Source organism: Musa acuminata, chromosome BXJ1-9 (genome assembly GCF_036884655.1).
Source record: "Musa acuminata AAA Group cultivar baxijiao chromosome BXJ1-9, Cavendish_Baxijiao_AAA, whole genome shotgun sequence".
Taxonomy (NCBI): domain Eukaryota; kingdom Viridiplantae; phylum Streptophyta; class Magnoliopsida; order Zingiberales; family Musaceae; genus Musa; species Musa acuminata.
In genome coordinates, this window is record NC_088335.1 from 31,735,178 (window position 1) to 31,746,207 (window position 11,030).

The window sequence follows — 11,030 nt, forward strand, 5'->3', positions numbered from 1 at the left end:
GAGGACATTGAAGAGGAAGCGTGGGGATATATTGGGATGGGTGAGGGGAAGGTCAATGCCTCCCAGTGACAGCTCACAACTAAGTCACAACCTCAAATAATTCTATAAAGTAATAGGTATCATTGAGTAGTTCTCGTTGGAACTTACTGAAGCTTCCTAATTGTTATCATATCAATTTTTTGACTTCGAGAGGTGTTGGTTGCTATGGTGCAAGCAGCAGCTTCCTCCGCCTTTGGATCATTAAAAACTCATTTTTATTTTTTAATTTTTAGTCACATGCATGAAATTGGAAGTCTCTCTCTCTCTCTCTCTCTCTATATATATATATATATATATATATATGTATGTATGTATGTATGTATGTATATATATGTATGTATGTATGTATGTATATATGTATGTATGTATATATACATGTATATATATACATATATATTAGTTGGAAATTATATATCTAAGTGAACGATATATATATATATATATATATATATATATATATATATATATATATATATATATATATATCTTGACACTACATTTATATATCTAGAAATTATATATAATCATTAATTCTCTCATAAAGGATACCATATTAATTGGCGCAAACCTTAGATTACAAGTCTCTTTTGTCAGTTGTTTTATATGTAGTTGCAGGTAAAATCTACGAATTATAATTTATTTTTGTTTGGGGTCTCAGGGAAAAAAAGATTGTCAAGTTCAATAAAATCCATTTAAGAGGTGAGTTTCATGGTTTTAACATAATTTTCTTCTTTGAGTTGTAAGAAGAATACTGAATTTATTGATAAAGACTAAAGATAAAATTACTCAAAATTTTAGGCTTGGCAATTATTAATCGATCAATTCTCACTCTCTCTGAAAATATTGAAGTAAAGAAGATTAATTAAGATCTAAAACTACATAAAAAGTAGGAAATATAATCATCCCAAGTCCACAAAACATAAATAAAGTTATAGTCAAGAAGTCACTAATCGCAGAGATTCCCTTAATTAATCACTGATTATTGCCACCTAACTATTGGATTAGTATACAAAATTCTTCATTTAACTTTAGTTTGACAGAGGGACCTACAGGTTCTTTGGTAGGTTTGCCAAGAATGATTCGAGTAACTGATACTTGATGCTCTAAACATTGAATTGTGCAGGTCTAAAATAATGCTCATCATCTCTCTCGCAACACCCTCCTTGTTTCTTCTTGCCTAAGCATTTTTATACGTAGAACGGATACTTTGTCGACCAAATAGATGATGATTTAGATGTAAATAAGATTTTTTATCGTATAGATTAACTTATTCCATTACATTTCGAAAGGCAAAGGATGCCTCAACAGTATACCACACGATAAGAGTGGTGAGAGAATGACGAATTTTCAATCTAGTAAGAACACAAGCCTTCTCTTAATGCAGGATTTGTGGGGAATTACTTGACACAGTGGAAACACGTCGCATACAAAAATAACATGCAACATGCATGTTGCTTGAAGATATAGTTGTAGATGCCGATTAAAACAATGAAACTTTTCTTCTTGTTAGCTCAGCCCCTCTGTCTTGCACTTGCACCTGCCTAAGTTGTAGAACAGTGCTAACTACTACAATAAATGGAACTCTTTCTCTGTTTGGAGCAAAAGCATCCCTTGGAACCACACATACTACACAAGCCACATGGGAAGAAGAAAAGGAATGGTGAACCGGAAGAATAAAAAAAGATTGGTCTTCCGGAACTCACCTGATACCTTCCCTCCATTCAACCTAAAAAGCAAGATTTTGTGGTGGACTTTTCCTAGATGCCTAAATGATGGAATTACACATCATCATGAAAGGACAACCACTAAGGCTCCTGGCTCAGCACTGCATGCACTCCGTTGTGGGATTGATCCTCACCAGAAGCCACCATCTCAACTTACAACCTTTCTTAATATTATTGCTCACCAATCACAGCTAATCCATGTTCACCCTCACAATCCTTCCGGGGGGGGGTGGGGGGCGCGGGGTTGGGTGGGGGAGAGCTCAGCAGAAGACAACGCACTTTAGTTTGTAACAACATGCATAATGAGTACCAAATGCTCTGGCGTGATCATTACAATGCCTTACTTTAATGTGGTGCTCAGTGTGAGAAGGAATGAAGCCAGTATTCATCAGTGAGGCTTTTAATCTCATGTTGATTTTGGGAGGTAAGGAACACATAAGAAGGCTAAAGCACGGCATTTGTCTGAGGATATCGGGACAAGAACAGTGTCAGTGGACGAAGGCATGCACGTGAAGATTACAAAGAAAGTGCTGAAGAAGGGATGCATCGTGAGCATCTGCTGGTTGCGTTCAGATCGCACATTAGCTATCAACACAACAGGTCAAGTTCACTTGTGGAGCCACTTGTATGATGACAACATGAACACAGGATTGTTTCATAAGGACTTTTTGTGGAAGTAAAAAATGGAGGGACATGGATCTGAACATACAAATGGGAGTTGACAATCTTCTTGACTGGACCACTTACAGCATACATCCTCCAGGAAAACTTTTCCTGTTGCTAGAAATTTCAGATGCATGTGTCAATAAGTTTCTCATGGCATTCAGATGACCTCTGGCAAGGAACTGGGCGTAATGCTGATGTAAATAGCTATGTTTCGTGGAGGATTAATAGGACAAACTTAGGCCAAAAGGGTCTATGAGTTTTCAGGAAAAGGCTCTGCTTAAGTAATACGGATCTTTTCAAAGTTAGCTAGCGTTAAATCAAAAGTAAAGTAAGATAAATCAACTGACTTCTGCAGGACACCTCAAATCAGCAACTTCAACTAATTTATCAGAATCATGTTACATGTCCACCAACTTCAATTGCTATTTATCTTGAAGGATAGAGTTTAGCTGTGAATATTGTAATACCCATGAGATTATTTTGAGAATTATGTGTAATTAAGATTATCATAAATGATATATTTAAAAAATTGAGATATTAGGATATTTAGTGTGTAATATCTATCGTCTTCTAAGAGGACAGCATTTTTTCTGTGTGGAAAAGAACTATGTCCTGGGAATTCCTAGATCAAAAGGAAATATCATCTCTGTGATCGATGCTGAATTGAGGATCAAGTAAGAATTACGATATTTTTTCTTTAGATTATAAAAAAAAATCTTGTCTGCTTATTTTATAATTCGATCATGTATGAATCTGGATATAATTTTGATCTTATAATTGATAGCAGCTAAGATTTTCCATGATAGCTGTCGAGATTTTTCCAACTATACGAGGAAATATCGTCGCTCTGTTGAGAAAAATTTTCTCTCCTTATGTGTATAAATAAAAAGTACCATATCAAACACAAACATCTTTCTTCATTTCATTCTTATTCTTAACATGGTATCAGTGCCATTTCGAGCAAACTTTTTTTCCCCTTTCTGAGCTGAGCCGAGAACTCTTCTCCACCACTTCTTGAAGGGTGTCCTCCTAGCCAGCGGTACTGAAACCCATCCTCTTCCTCATCCATTGTTGCAACCTCCAACACCTTTGGTAGGATCAATGTTCTTGGCAAATTGAGGGAACCTCAATTCCGACTATTCTATCTCCATGACTCCAGTCGCTGTCTGTCTATGGCCACACATTCCACCTCAGCATCGTTGGTGAAGCCTGATCTAGTCAACAAGCCTCTGCTCACAATTGGGCAAGCCAAATGATCCCTTCGAGGCACCTCCAGCAACATCAATTGGCTTCATCAACTCTAAGTTTGATATCTCGCTATTTTTCCGTTACTAAAGTGATAATATAATATATCTTCTGGTATATATAGATGATATTATTGTCACGAGCAACAATCCTATGAAAATCAGGGCATTCCTCAAGCATTTAGCAGATCGATTCTCTCTTAAAGATTTGGGACTCTTGAGCTATTTTTTAGGAGTAGAAGCAACATACACGTCTTCGGGACTCTTCCTATCACAAAGAAAATATATTCAAGATCTATTATAAAAGATGAACATGCAAGATGCAAAAGCAGTTACAACTCCTCTATCTACTAGCGAGTTACTCAAACTATGTGATGGAAGCCCTGCTATGGATCCAACTCAATATTGACAAGTACTTGGCTCCTTACAGTACTTATCTCTCACCCGCCTTGATATCTCATTTGCGGTCAATAAATTATCATAATTCATGCATCAACCATCTACTATACATTGGTCTGCAGTTAAAAGAATCTTACGATATCTTCACGGGACTCTCAATCATGGCCTCTTCTTCCGCAAACACTCTCCCCTTCATCTCCATGCTTTTGTTGATGTTGATTGGGCAAGGAATTTTGATGACAGAACATCCATATTTGTAACACCCCTCAATTCCGAATGTTCGTATAAATTTTTGGTGATAATGTAAGCATCTATTTTAATTGACAAAAGAAATAGAGTATGAATCAGAGGTAACTTATTTTTAAGATTTGGGAGATCTGTTCAAAAAAAAAAAAAAAAAAAAAAAAGAAAGAATCTGAGGACCTATATGTAAACCCTAAGGACCTAATCGTGAATATGATAAAAACAAGGACTAAACTGCAAAATGCACCAAATGACAAATTCCACCGCTTAAGCCTCTCTGCCTTCGTTGTTAAGGAAGCAGAGGAGGCAGCTCGTGGGTGATCAGGGAAAGAAAAGAAGAAGAAGAAGAAGAAGAAGAAGAAGGAGAAGAGAAAGAAAATTTGGGGCTTTTAGGGTTTTTGCTTTAATCTTGTTACTTCGGGTCAAAATTTGCAAAGGCAAGTGTTCTAACCCCATCCTACAGCAGTATTAGACTCTGTTTTTATGTTGATTCAAAATAAATTGGAAGATTTCTATTTAGAAACTGATATGTCTCTCCTTGGACATAAAACCATGGAATCTGAAAGTTTTTTTTCGGTAAACTGACCCCTAAGCACTGTTTCAGCTATAAGTTTTAGTACAGAATGAGGATTCAGGCAGGAACTATTTTTGTTTGAAATTAGACTCGTATATATTTCTTTTAACACCGATTTTGTAGATTTTGGACACCGAATACTTACCCAAAAATTTGTTTCAAAAGAGCCTACAGACGCTGTAAAACAGAGTTCAAGATTTCTGACCTTTCGATACTAAAACGCCTATAACTCCCTGTTGAAAATTCTGGTTTGTACCAAACTGATTTTATTTGAAACTAGACTTGAAAATCTTTCTTTTGACATATAGTTTGAAAATTTTGGAGTTCAATTGCCCACCCTATCGTCTGTTGAATCCGACCTTATAAATTCTGCAAAATAGTGATTGTGATTTTGACCTTTTGTTACCAAATCAGAGGTAACTCTGTGTTGGGAGCCCTGTTTCATATGAAATCTGTTCCATCCGAATATAGATTGATATATGGTTCGACCATAGCCTTCTTATGAGTATTGGAGCATATTTGTTATTTTGAAATATTTGTTGGATGTGCCACTGGAATTCTGTCCGAAATCGAGCTTTGGTCGATTTCGCGTATTCTGTTTCATTTCCTTTGGATACTTGAATTCGCCTAACCTTCTTATTGGAATTGAGCTGGTTACGATTGCTTAGAATCCCTGTACACTCTTGCTTTCAATTCTTTCCCTAAAATGAATATTTTTGTGAGAGATTTGTTCCTTGCATCACATTGTTTTTGAAAAGGCACATGTACGTTTGGTTGTTCCGCGTGTGCTTCCGTTATATGCTGCAATTTGTTGAAACTGCCTTCTTGTACTCTGGTGTGTGGGATTGTCTGGACCTTTGCCAGAAATGGTAAAGGGTATGCGCTGATTTGCCCGCTATGTGGGATATTCTGGTATGCGCTTATTTGCCCGCTATGTGGGGTCCCGCTATGTGGGATATTGCTTAGAGCCTGCGATGCTCTGCCGGCCCCCTTTGACTTCACCTAGACGTGGGTGGATGGAGCTCCCAGACGTGGGAGACTTTTGTCAGGTGGTCATTCAGAAATGGATGAATCACATTCTGACTGAGATCCCACTACACCCTCTATATGTTTGATATGACATCTAGAGTTTTGGTGAGTTATTTCTGTTCGTGCTCTGGATAGTTATGATATGATTGCAACGTCAAGGACGACGTTTGAGCTTCTGTATGACATATGAGTTTGATATGCTCTGAAATGCTTCATTCACTGTTGATTTTGCTTCGTAATGTTCCATATGTCGTTGATGTGATTTGGAACATTTTAAATGCCATTGATAAGCTCCGATATGTTTCCTTTGTTTCTGATATGCTCCAATTACTCTATGCCCCATCTGTCAGGAATCCAAATATGTATGATTAAAAAGGACAATTATGATTCTGCTCCTAATGATATTATGTATACGAAATCGTATATTCTGCTTCGTGTTTGAAAACTGCATCTCTTTGGAAATTGTACTATTTTGATATGGATATGTTAGTCACTTGCTGAGCTCTTTATGCTCACCCCATTTGTTGATAAATTTTTCAGGATAGCGTAACTCTTGCTTAAATGTTAAGAATGGGCTGAGGCAGCGGAAAGTTTAGAAGACGTTGGGCAGAACTTTTGTTAGCATATATGTAGTTGTGTATAAGCTACCTTGCATCTAATGAAATGTGACTATGAATCTAAACCTGTGGATTTTGTGTAAGTTAAAGGATCCCTCATGCATAGGGTTTTGGAATGTTAAATTAAATTCGTGTAATGATATGAACTTATGGTAAATCGATGATTGTGGTGACTGCATAGATTTCCCCACTTGTGGATTTACATTGTGGTTTTTATTTTGATGAGTTGAGTTCAGATTGTATAAATTATCGAGTGATGTGTGCTATGTTTATGAATTGCACAGGGTTATGAATTGATAGATTATAGAAGTGAAATTTTTGATCCGAATGTTTTTCTTAGTGACCTCAAATGTGTGTTTGGATCCTGGGTTAGTTGTGGCAAAAAAAAATTTAAATATCATGGATATTTTTAGGGGCGTGACAATATTAGGGTATATTATTTTTCTTAGAGCTAATCCAATCAGTTGGAGTCCTAAGAAGCAAAAGACAGTTACACAATCTACAAATGAAGCTGAATACCGTGCTATTGCAACCGTTGCTGTAGAACTCAATTGGGTCATGAATCTACTCAAAGAACTTGACATCACCCTACCTCTACTATTACAATATATTGTGATAATATTGGAGTCACTTACCTATGCGCCAATCTAGTATTCCACTCACGCATGAAGCACATAGCCATCGACTTTCACTTCGTACAAGAATAAGTTGTCAAACATCAACTACGTGTTTCTCACGTATATACGACTGATCAACTAGCAGACTCACTCACGAAGCCTCTTGCCCGTAAACTATTTTCCTCACATCGATCCAAGATCAACATCCTTGACAGGAGCACCATCTTGCGGAAGCATAATAGCAGCTAAGATTTTCCATGATAACTGTTGAAATTTTCCTAGCTACATGAGAAAATATCACTGCTCTGTTGAGAAAAATCCTTACTCATTATGTGTATAAATACAAAGTACCATATCAAACACAAATATTTTTCTTCATTTTATTCTTCTTAATAATAATAATTAATGAATCAAGGAGGAAGAAGGAAGTATGTGGGCTATGAATATGAATTACTAGGCTCGGTTAATGGAAGGTTGGGTAACAAGGAGAAAAAGGATGAAGCGGAAGAAAAAAAAAAAAATAGTGCCGCAGTAAGCTGTTGCCGACGTCCAGTGACGTATGTGAGAAGGGTTCGCAACGAGAGGGAAGAGAGGTGGCGTTTGTGTGGGAAGCATTGCAAAGATGAAGTGAATAATGTGAAGAATGTGCATAGAGGAAGCGTAAACAAATAAAACAATGGAAAGAGATAGTAAAAGAAAGAAAAACATGTGTATCTTAGAGGTCTCGCTTTTTTAATCAAAAAGTTAATTTAAAATTAGAAAATTATACTTATATATATATATATATTTGAATTTCTATCAATTCCTACTATTCAGAAAGTAGATAGGACTGTAGATAAATTAATCTTAGATCCTTGAATGTAATATGATCCCAGAGAAGGAAAAAAAAAAGATTATTATTGAAAAAAAGAAAGAAAGGATATTGATTCTTCATTGTGTTATTTTATGTTGTTTGAATAATTTTAGAAAAGAGGAAGGACCTAGATCATTCTATCAATTCTAAATATTCATCGACTCCATCTGACCTACTTTCATATGAAGAAAGTATTCATTTAAAATTATATGATTCGCAAGTATTATTTTAAATATTGAGTGGTTTTGTTTATATATTATTGTTCAAGGCTTAATAATTTTTGTAGTAATTAGTTTCAAAAATCTTTATGATCATGCTTGTATATGTTCAAATCTTATGTTTTTCATGTGTTTAATTATATCATATATGTGACATTGGCATACTTAGTATGACTATGACTTGAACTCTATTAATGAGGTTAAAATATTGGTATTTGTCATAAATTAGTTTCTTCTTTTGCCTTGACATAGGGATAAGTGTCTTACACATATTATATGATCAAATATGATTTTAGATCTTATCATAGGATATAATATGACCATAATCGTCTTCTCCTAAAACATCTGTTTTGATATGTGTTATTAGCTATGTATATATTGTATTTGAAAAAATATTCAAGATATGTTACTTTAAAATTTTATTTAATATCTTATCTGTTGAAGTGTAAGACCTACAAGATTGTTGAAGTGTAAGACCTACAAGATTTATGAAGCTCAGTTTGTGCCAAATATATAACTTTATGTTATGATTCTATATAAACAAAAATAAATATTTTGTTTTTTATGTATATGAAAGCAAATGGTCTATTGTAAAATAATCTTTAATTGTTTTATAAAAAGTATATTTATATATTAGTTTTGTTGGTATATGAGTTATTGATGCTTACTTAGTTGTGGTTTGTTTATACTCATGTTTTTGATTTTTTTTAGATACCAAGGAGTAGATTGTGCATGGACATGCTCGTAAGATCGGTTTGTGTCTTGCAATTTTTCTTATGTTTGGACTTGAAATTTTATTTGAATTCAAGCACTGTGAACAACTAAAAATGTTACTAAATTTGTTGAACATTGTTACAGAATTTTTATTCTTAACTGATTGAGTTATATTATGTGCTTGGAATTGGGATGTCAATCATGTGTATAGGTTTAGGCTTTGCATCCATCATCTATGGGATGATAACGTTATGCTACTCCTGACCTTCCGTTAAGCTAAGGCATTATAATTTAGTAGTGTCAGAGCTTACGTAGGATGTGTTCTTATAATTTATGATTTAAATTATATATAATTGATTTCATAACTATAGGATAAAATAGTATGCCACTCTAGGTGAATAGAAAATGTGACGCTAGCTCACAAACCACTCAAGTGCAACAATTCGGTAGTTTGTTACTTCTGAATAGTTTGCACAGCCCTCCAAGAAGCATTAACGGCAATGAACAATAAAAGACCATAATGTCACAGATAAACTTCTAAACAAGATGTTTGATATAATGCTTATATATGTCCGTGTCTTTTGGTAGGTTCACTAGCATGTAGAGGGACAACCGAAGGCTTAATAGTCCCATTTTAGTTCGGTCTGTAGTGGACCATTTTACCCTTTGTTGTGCAACTATTCAGAGCTTGTAAAGTCTGTTTGTAATTTGCTTTGTCTATGAAGTGTTTTCGAAAATATTTACTTATGGATCCCGAATGAGGCATTTTCTCTAATCCGTTCTATCTTTTGTGGGTCTTGAGGGACATGGGAGGCTTCGGGAAGGCTGACCTTTGCGGACGGACACGCAAGGGTGCCGCACGACTTAGGCAAAACTAGCTAAGTCCGTGACAATAAGGTCAGGTGGAAATGATACAGTTAATCCAGTTTTCTTTCTAGAGTCGATAGAAAATGCAATAGCAACTTAACTTAACTTAGCATTGGAATACAATCTAATTCAAATAATAGTCTTATGAAGTATAAGAGATTGAATCCTTTATTTTCATGGACACTAGATAGCTCTATGATACAAAGAAAGAGTCGGACATGACTAAATCTTCTATGTTTCTATCAATATTTTTTCTTCTATGTTTCTATCAATATTTTCTATAACTTCAAAAACTCTATATATTTCATAATCCAAGATATAAGATTTATATAACCATCACATATATATTACATTAATTAGATTTAAAATGAATCATTCTTTTTAAATTTTTTTCAAGAATTAATAATCAATTTAGTTTGTCCTTTTGCGTTTCTCCTCTTAATTTGATGCAATGAACCTCTCTCTTGATACAATGAACCTTTTTATAATATTTTAATAAGTTTATATAGCATTCTTCTCTTTTAAACTTATTCCATCTAATAGTTTCTTTTGAAGTTATTAAAATATTATAAATTTGAGAGGCTTTATAAGTATATTGACCACTTATTCATTTGTCTTGACATGAAATAGCTCCACTTCTTTGTTTCTGATATAATCTCTTATAAAATAAAATTATGTCGATATGCTTCGATTTTTCATGGTAGACTAGATTCTTGGCTAAGGTAATAGCTAATTTGTTATCAACATAAATCTTAGTTGACTTCTCCTGTAGCATATAAAGTTCTTAGAGTAATCTTCTTAGCTATATTACATGACAAATACAAGAAGATGCTATTATATATTATGCTTCACAACTTTGATAGAGCAACGATATGTTTTTTTTTTTAAGACAAAGTGAATGTAGCTGCTAGGATAAAAAACGACACTAGGGGAGGGGTGGGGGGGGGGGGGGGGGGGGGTTTCGGGTGGGGTGGGGTGAATTAGTGCAATGATAAAACCACGTCAGTTCGAAAATCTTTCGTTCGATAAAAGCTCATAACGAATATGTGAGTTTAACTTTGAAAGAATATGGAACCATAGTGAAAGCAGTAAGCAAGTAAGGCAGTTTGCAGTAAGAGAATGAAAAGCAAAATAGAAATGCAAACCTAGTTTTATAGTGGTTCGGTCATCGTGACTTACATGCACTCTCAATTTCTCTTCCATCAAGGCTACCGATATCCACTAAC

The 11,030-nt window shown here is 34.9% G+C and overlaps 1 long non-coding RNA gene across 1 annotated transcript; it reads left to right on the forward strand.

Moving 5' to 3' along the window:
* The first annotated feature begins 4,070 nt into the window (after nt 1–4,070).
* On the forward strand, nt 4,071–6,737 carry LOC135594314 (uncharacterized). The gene is made up of 2 exons (XR_010480060.1): nt 4,071–4,752; nt 6,459–6,737. It is a non-coding gene; the product is annotated as an uncharacterized LOC135594314 (long non-coding RNA).
* Nucleotides 6,738–11,030: the final 4,293 nt, after the last annotated feature.